The sequence below is a fragment of the Microcebus murinus genome, chromosome 2, assembly GCF_040939455.1.
Source record: "Microcebus murinus isolate Inina chromosome 2, M.murinus_Inina_mat1.0, whole genome shotgun sequence".
NCBI lineage: Eukaryota > Metazoa > Chordata > Mammalia > Primates > Cheirogaleidae > Microcebus > Microcebus murinus.
In genome coordinates, this window is record NC_134105.1 from 105,873,736 (window position 1) to 105,883,134 (window position 9,399).

The 9,399-nt window shown below is 38.1% G+C and overlaps 1 pseudogene; it reads right to left on the reverse strand.

Moving 5' to 3' along the window:
- On the reverse strand, positions 1–3,034 carry LOC105862421 (non-selective voltage-gated ion channel VDAC1-like; annotated as a pseudogene).
- Between the last annotated feature and the right edge of the window lie 6,365 nt (positions 3,035–9,399).

Here is a 9,399-nt window from a genome sequence, read left to right on the forward strand (position 1 = left end):
TCATGGGATCTTCTTATTTTCTCCTAGGAGCAGAATTTTATTAAAAAGTCATTTTTACAGTAAAATGGGAGACAAAAATAGTTTCATTTCAAATTAGCAACTCAAATAACATTATTTGAGTTGAATTATATTGATTGAATTGGTATTATTTGTGTTTGTTTAATTAGTGTTTTATAGATTTTTTTTTTCTGAATGTATTGCTGGATTTTAAAAAATACAATCTAAGAATCCATGCCTTTTTATTGTTCAGTTTAACTCACTTATAATTATTGTTATTATTATGCTAATGAGACCTAATTTCTGCTGTTTTATTTCATCATTTCTGTTTACCCATTACTTTTAATTTACTTTTAACTACCAGTTTTCATTAGAAAGATTGCATTTTTAGTATTTTATTCAAATTTTATTTAAGTGATGTCAATTATAGCATTTATAGGGAAGGATCTAATCCCACAGACAATGTACCCATTACACTGCTAAAAAATAAATAGAGTGGTGAGAATACAACTAAAGTTTAATTTAGATTCTAAGTGTGATTATAGCCACAGAGATTCTTCTCCAATTGCAGCTGATACTCTTGGAAGCTAGTTCATTCTCTGGTACAAGAATAAACAAACACAACACAAGAGGAAATTAAGTCCTGAATTATTGGTTTCACCACATTCACCCTTTCTACCCCAAAACGGCACAAACAAAACAGTCACCACATCCTGCAAACTACTTCTGGTGTACAAACAGTGATGGACTGAAGTAGAAACAGGGCATGAATATCTGTCTAAAAAAGCCCCTTTCAGATGAATTTGTACTCACCATCAAGCAATGAGCCCCTCCTCAATTTGGGTAAGAAACCAAGTTTCGATTCTCAGGAAGTCACAATTTCACTCATTTACCCAATATAAATTTACAAAGTGCCTAATGTCATCAGCTTCCACTTGCAACCATTTCTAGATAAAAAAAGAAACCTAACATCTCTAGAGGTACCACCAATTACCCCCAAGTCTACAACTGAAATAACCTTTTTTGGAACTGGATTTCTTCTGTACCTCTGGAGGGTAACACCCTAAAGCTGAATCATCTTTAACCTAGAAATCTCATATATTTTAGACATACTTGTCTGCTAGACATACAACATTAAAATGTACACTAAATTTTGAAGGTAGCCATGCTGCAAAAGAGTTTAAAATTAAACAATTGTACAATATTCAATGTTGCTTAAAATTCTAGTAGTCCTAGATCAAACTTGTGGCCACTAGCATTTAAGTTTTTGCCATAAAAAACAAGCACCATATGCACTCACCAGCAAATTGGTATTAACGGGTCAACACCTCAGTGGACATATACGAATAACATTTATCGGGTGTCGGGCAGGTGGGAGGGGGGAGGAGGGGATGGGTATATACAAACACAATGAGTGAGATGTGCAACGTTTGAGGGATGGTCATGCTTAAGGCACTGACTCGAAGGGTGAGGGGGGCATGGGCAATATACGTAAACTTAACACTTGTACCCCCATAATACGCTAAAATAAAAAATAAATAAATAAAAAGAATCAAATCACATCAAGCAAAAAAAAAAAAAAAAAAAAAATTTGCCATACAGCACAGCTAACAGGACTTGCTTGAAGCCTGACATTACAATCTGAAAGTACCCTAAACCTGTCAGCTGGAATTGTTCACTTAAGCTGAGAAGAAGGGATGAGGATCTACCTGTTACTTGGCTTCTATTCTAAAATGAGGCCGGGCACAGTGGGTCACGCCTGTAATCCTAGCACTCTGGGAGGCTGAAGCGGGCAGATTGCTCGAGGTCAGCAGCTCGAAACCAGCCTGAGTAAGAGCGAGACCCCATCTCTACTATAAAATTAGAAATTAATTGGCCAACTAATATATATATACAAAAAATTAGCCGGGCATGGTGGCGCATGCCTGTAGTCTCAGCTACTCGGGAGGCTGAGGCAGGAGGATCGCTTGAGCCCAGGAGTTTGAGGTTGCTGTGGGCTAGGCTGACGCCACGGCACTCACTCTAGCCTGTGCAACAAAGCAAGACTCTGTCTCAAAAAAAATAAATAAATAAAATAAAAATAAATAAAAAAAATAAAATGGGTGCTACTGTTTCCTGCTGTCCAGGTGAGACTGACAGCAGTCTCCAGTACCTTGTTCACATTCTGGCAAACTGAGCCACCAAACACTGTGCCCTCGTTCACATTGGTGTAAAGCTGGAATTCATCAGCTTTGCAGTCAGCCACAAAGTTGTTCTGGGTCAGTGGGGACTTTTTGATCTCAAAATTCATTTATGAGCCTGCCAGCCCGCATAGCTCAACACAAGAGCACCCTGGACTGAAGGCCCAGAGATGTCAACATCCACATGGCAGCCTAGGTTGATGTGCTCCCACTCGTACTCTGTCTTCATGTTATCATTGTCCCTCAGTGTTTGGTGCAAAGGAAGAATCATAGGTCAGCTTCGGCCCATGTGCAGGCTGATCACCCCGGGTAATCCCTGTGTGTAACGTGCCGTCAGGGTTCCATTTCTCCACAAATGTCAGACCATATTTGGACCATCTGTCTTTAGTTTCCAGACCATTTGGAAATTAAATTTATAGATAATATAAATTGTATATCTACAATATTTATAGATAATACTTTATGCTCTTGAATATTTCAGAAATGTTCCTTTATCTCTGCTATTACTAAATTTTACTTACTGTTTAGGTCTGTCCTGTCTGTAACAAATTACAACATTTTCAATGTGGAAATTGTTCATCTCTCTCTGATTTTGTAAAATTCTTGGCTATTATTTTTTTCCACAAGTTTTCTCCTTTTATTTTTATCTATAGTACATACATCAGACAGATAGTGACACTTCATACAGATAGTGTCACTTTGGTGGCCTCAGTGTTGGCCAAACCTGAGCTTGTAACATCCAGTCTATTCTTCGATTTTGCTTTCAAATCAAGTTTTATTAAGACAAATCCATAGCCCTTACCGAAGACATCCTTGCCAAATTTGCCAAGATCAGTGTACATGGGAGGCACAGCCATTTGATGGTCAGAGGCAGTAGCAGCAGGCTCAGCAGGGTTAGAGGTTGATTTCCTCATGCTATTCTGCAAGTCATTCTGTTCCTATTTCTGGTGGTAATCACTAACTTACTAAGATGAGTAACAACACTCATTTACATTTCTTAGAAACAACTTCCTCCCCATCTTTCAATCAAATAAAATTTTATTTATTTTTTTCTACATATTTTGTCATTATTTGAACAATAAAATGTTAATTTTTTTTTTTACTCATATTCACTTTCCATATCTCGTGGTGTATTCCTGTATTTACTTTTCTTCTCACTGGAGCACTTCCTCTAAGAATGTTTTTAATGGTGCATGTACGTATGTGTGTGTGTTAAAGTGTTGAGGCCTGTTATATCAGAGAATATCTTTATTCACCCTCACAGCTAAATAATAGTCTAGATAGATATAAAATTGTGGGTTTGACTTTTTTCCTGGAACACTTTGAAAATGTTATTTTCCATTGTCTTCTTGAATGTTATGTTATTGTTAAGAAGTCTGAGGTTAATCTAATCCCTGCGATTTATAGATAATAGTTTACACTCTTGCATATTTCAGAATTTTCTCTTTATCTCTGCTATTACTAAATTTTACTTCCTATTTAGGTCTGTCCTATCTATTCAGCTTAACAAATTACATTTTCAATGTGGAAATCATTCATTTTTCTCTGATTTTGTAAAATTCTTGGCTATTATTTTTTCCACAAGTTTCTCCTCTTGTTTTTATCTATAGTACATATATCGTACAGATAGTGACACTTCGACTGCCATCATCCATATTTCTTTACCTCCTTTCTATGGTTTCCATCTCTATACCTTTTTTGATATTTTTAGGAGCATTTTTCCTGATCTTCTAGCTCGCTATCTTTTCTTTAGTGTTATTCTCCATGCTAATCAATTCACCTGCCAGATATTTATTTTGAAGATTATAATTTTTATATTCATTATCTGTAGTTGGGTATTCTTTCACTTTGTCACTATTTTGTGTGTTGAGCAGCCTCAGGCAAAAAACCTCTGGAGCTCCAACTGGGTAGCATCATCCACCATGGATGGCAGAGAGACAGGAGTTCTCAGGAGCTAAGCAGTACACTGTGGCTATTGCTGTTTGTTTCCCATAATGTCTGGGTTCTAGCGCTGCCCTGGTAATTAATCTACTGCCCCTGGGTGGTAGAATAAATGCCCTGCTGGGGCTGGGCAATGATCAGTTCAGAGCAATATCAGGGAGAGAAGAGATCTCATCCAGAAAGCCCTCACTCATCTGTAATCTAAGCAGTTTCTGCTTCCCTGTAGTTGTCTCCCAGTGTATTTATGAAAGTTTTGTAGGTTTTGATAGGCACCAACCTGCCTCTTGTATGTGTGGTATTTCTAAGTTACGACTTAGGAGTAAGAGCCTGAAGCCAGAATCTTGCTCACAAAGGTAAGACAGTTAATGATAAGAAAAAATGCAAGTGAAACAAAACAAGTCTGTAGGCTGACACAGGTCATCGTCTACCAGTTTTGAGCCTCTGGCTTAGATGGTAAAGGACTAGAGCTCTTTAAAAGGTCAGACAGCATCTGTCCACCCAGCAAAATATGTATATTTTCAGAGCAGCTGTATGTAAAAACAGAACCATCAGGACCCGAGGCAACCACTAAACATTTGCCTATCTGACAGTCCTCAGCCTCATGTGCTTGACACAGCATCTACACACCCTGTGAGCTGGTCAGAAAGACAGTGTCCCTCCAGATCTGTGAGAAAGGACCAGCAGGGCCACTTACCAATTGTCCACTGATGGAAGCTGCAAAAGAGAAGGATGAAAAATAATCACAGAGCAGTACGCTCGCCTCTTGTCACTCTTATTCTGAGAACATTCTAGGCACCAGCCCCTGCCCCCAACCCCTTGCCCAGCTTCCCTTCAAATTTCTTCTCTCATATTTCACATCTCTCGAAAGTCACACCTTTCCCAACAACACTTCATTCTACACACACAAGGAAGTTTCAGACATATGCATTGTCCATTACTGAGAAGTGTTCCTTCTTCCAAGATGTTTAGCATCTCCAATATTTATTCCTTTCACTGCTACTTCCACTTCTCCAGGGCTCTGATATAGCCGAAGACACAGAGCAAAGGAAAGAACATAGAGAAGAGAGTTTTTTCCCATGGTTTGTAAGATGGGTAAGTCCCCCTTTCTCAACTTCAGGTCAACTTTTGGCGTAAGAGTCTATTTCTTCATTCTAAAATTATGGACAGAATGTCTACTAAGTACAGAGAAAGAAATCATGTTGGATTTTGTTTGTTTGTTCTGTTTTGTAGAGATGGGGGTCTCCCTATGTTGCTCAGGCTGGTCTCGAACTACTGGCCTCAAGTGATCCTCCTGCCCCGGCCTCCCAAAGTGCTGGGATTACATGTGTGATCCACCATGCCTGGCCAGAAATCATGTTTCTTGGCAAAGTGTTTGTCCTCCCTTGTCCTCAATTAAGCAATGATATCTTATCAAGCAGTCTCATTGCTTACTATGAATTTTAATCTGTTATTTAAAGAGGACTGGTTTTCATTCTGTATGGGAGGAAGGAAAAAGTGTATTACTAGAGTTTAGTATTGAAAATAATCCCAATTATATCACTTATAAAGTTTCCTATGAGCTCAGAACAGAAAGTCATTGGAAAGAAAGACTTCTTTTGTTCCTAATAGAAATGGAAATACATCACTTTTATCTTTTCTTAAAAATTTAGGTTTCCCATTTTCTCAATTCCCAAATATCTCTAGAGACTGAAACGTGAGACCCAGGCTGCTTGCTAAGCTTTAGCCAGAGACTTGGGTTCTAAGAAAACCCCAAAGATCTCTGGATAAGGGAGTCTCTATTTTCTTGCTGGCCTAGATCCTGGTCTAAGTTGTCCAACTCACCAAATGCCAGCAGCAATGACTACAGCACTGTGAGGCATCTTCATTCAGCTACGTGAGAGGAGACTGTCTCAGCAACTGACCTGAAGGGGTCCGTCAAAAAGTAACACAAAGCAGGGATCAGAAACTTCTCTCCAGAATATTTTGTCTAAATAGAAAGCAAGACTTAGGGAGGCCAAGGCAAGAGGATTGCTTGAGGCCATGAGTTTGAGACCAGCCTGGGCAACATAACCAGAACCCCATCTCTAAAAAACAAAAAAAGATTAGTGGGACATGGTGGTACACGCTTGTAGTCCTACCTACTTGGGAGGCTGAGGCAGGAGGATCACTTGAGCCCAGGAGTTTGAAGTTGCAGTGAGCTATGATTGCACCACTGCACTCCAGCCTGGGTGACAGAGGGAGACCCTGTCTCTAAATACATATATACATACATACATACATAACAGTAAGGAAGAAAAGATTTCTCCAATATTTGGTCTCTATTTCTTCACATAGTATACTGAGAGATCACCCTTTTCTATAAGGTTGTTTCAGTTGTTTATCTTGATAGTAATGTATCATAAGTGTATATACCCTTGACACAACCACTGGGACATCTCTGGGAAAATGTTGCCAAGTTATTGACTGACTCTGCATAGCAAACAGGCTTTTATTTCTCTAAATTAGTAATACTATACTAAATGTTGACATAGGTATAAGGATGTTCATTGCAACATTATCATAGTGAGTAATTGGCAGTACTACAAAGGCCTTCACATAAAACAAGTTACTATATCTTCAAACATACCAGGCAATACTACAAATATCTTAGAACAGTATTTAATGGCATTAAAACATAAAAACTATTGGAAGAAAAAAATCAGTTTACTGTCATTCTTTTAAAATCACATGTTTATGTATATGTGAGCACATGTATATAAAATATTCTGGCTTATGGGCATTAAGATTTATTTATTTCAAAATATAAAGGCAGTATAAATGTTTTTGTTACATGGTTACCATGTATAATGTTCAAGTCAGTCAAAATGGATTAAAGACTTAGAAATCTAAGACCCAAAACTACAAAACTATTAATACTAAAAGAAAGCATTGGGGAAATGCTTCAAGACATTGGCCTGGGCAAGGAATTCTTGAGTAATACCTCCAAAGCACAGGCAACCAAAGCAAAATTGGGCAAATGGGATCACGTCAAGCTAAAAAGTTTCTACACAGCAAAGGAAACAATCGACAAAGTGAAGAGACAACCCACAAAATGGGAGAAAATATTTTCAAACTACTAATCTGACAAGGGATTAATAACTAAAAGATATAAGACGCTCCAACAACTCAATAGGAAAACAAATAATCCAATTAAAAATGGGCAAAGGATCTGAATAGACATTTCTCAAAAGATAACATATGAATGGCCAATAGGTATATGAAGAAATGATCATCAGTCATCAGAGAATTGCAAATCAAAACCACAATGAGATATTGTCTGACCTTAGTTAAAAATAGCTTTTAGCAAAAAGATAGGCAATAACCAATGCTGGCAAGGATCTGGAGAAAGGAGAACGCTCGTGCACTGTCGGTGGGAAAGTAAATTAGTGCAACTACTGTGGAGGATGGTATGGCAGTTCCTCCATAAAACTAAAAATAGAACCACAGGACCCAGCAATCCCACTGCTGGGAATATATCCAAAAGAGGGGAGTTCTGTATATCAAAAATATATCTTCACTCCCATGTTTATTGTGGCACTATCACAATAACCAAGATTTGGAATCAACCTAAGTGTCCATCAATGGATGAATAAATAAAGAAATTTGGTACACACAAATAATGGAATATTATATAGCCACAAAAAAGAATGAGGCCAGGCGCGGTGGCTCACGCCTGTAATCCTAGCACTCTGGGAGGCCGAGGCGGGCGGATTGCTCAAGGTCAGGAGTTCGAAACCACCCTGAGCAAGAGCGAGACCCCGTCTCTACTATAAATAGAAACAAATTAATTGGCCAACTAATATATAGAAAAAATTAGCTGGGCCTGGTGGCGCATGCCTGTAGTCCCAGCTACTCGGGAGGCTGAGGCAGGAGGATTGCTTGAGCCCAGGAGTTAGTTTGAGGTTGCTGTGAGCTAGGCTGACACCACGGCACTCACTCTAGCCTGGGCAACAAAGCGAGACTCTGTCTCAAAAAAAAAAAAGAATGAAATTCTGCCATTTGCAACTGGAAAACACGATGTTAAGTGAAATAAGCCAAACACAAAAAACAAATCTTGCAGGTTCTCACTCATATGTGGGAGCTTAATATTAAAAACAATTGATCTCATGGAGATAGAGAATAGGATAATGGTTACCAGAGGCTGGGAAGGGTAGCAAGGAGGGGGCAATAAAATTGGGATGGTTAATGGGGGCAAAAATATAGATAGATAGAACAATATTTGATAACATAACAAAATCACTATAATCAACAATAAGTTAGGGTATATTTTAAAATAACTAAAAGTGGAATTGGAATGTTTCTAACACAAAGAAATGATAAATGCATGAAGTCATAGATACCTCAACTACCCTGATTTGATTAATATACACTGTATGCCTGTATTAAAACATCACATGTACCCTATAAATATATACAACTATTGTGTACCCTTAATAATTAAAAATAAAACAAATTTGTAGAAGACATGCTGTAGTGAAAATTCCGATGGTGCCTTTGACAGTCATGTGATTAGAGATACTCATTACTCAGCTTTTTCAACTTTCTTAGTACTGAGTTTGAAGGCTGAATGATAATTATGCATACTTTATGTAATGAACACTTATATAGTGCTACCTATATGTCAGAAACTGTGCTAGGTAATTTAGAAATATCTATTAAAGCCTCATAATTACCCTATGAGTTATCTCCATTAATAAAGATGAAGAAACTGAGGCATGAGGAGGTTAATTAGTTTGCACTCAAGACCACACAATTAAAGGATGGAGTTGGGGCTTCACCACAGGCAATAAGAAGCTATGCTCTTACTCCCTACACTATGGTGGCAATCAACCTAAAACATTTAGTATTTCACAAAGACATAACCACCCTCATTAATTTGGGTTTTTTTCTTTCTTTCTTTTTATTTATTTTTTCAGCATATTATGGGGGTAAAAATGTTAAGGTTACGTATATTGCCCTTCTCCCCCCCCACCCCCTTGAGTCAGAGCTTCAAGCGTGTCCATCCCCCAGTTGGTGCACATTGCACTCATTTATATATGTATATACCCATCATCTCCTCCCCACACCTGCCCGACACCCGATAAATGTTATTCCTATATGTCCACTCAGGTGTTGATCAGTTAATACCAATTTACTGGTGAGTACATGTGGCGCTTATTTTTCCATTCTTGGGATACTTCATTTAATTTGTTTTAAACTGATGGAAAATTGAACATTGAAGAGCCTGGACAATATATTTGGTCATTAAATATGAAATGTCCAA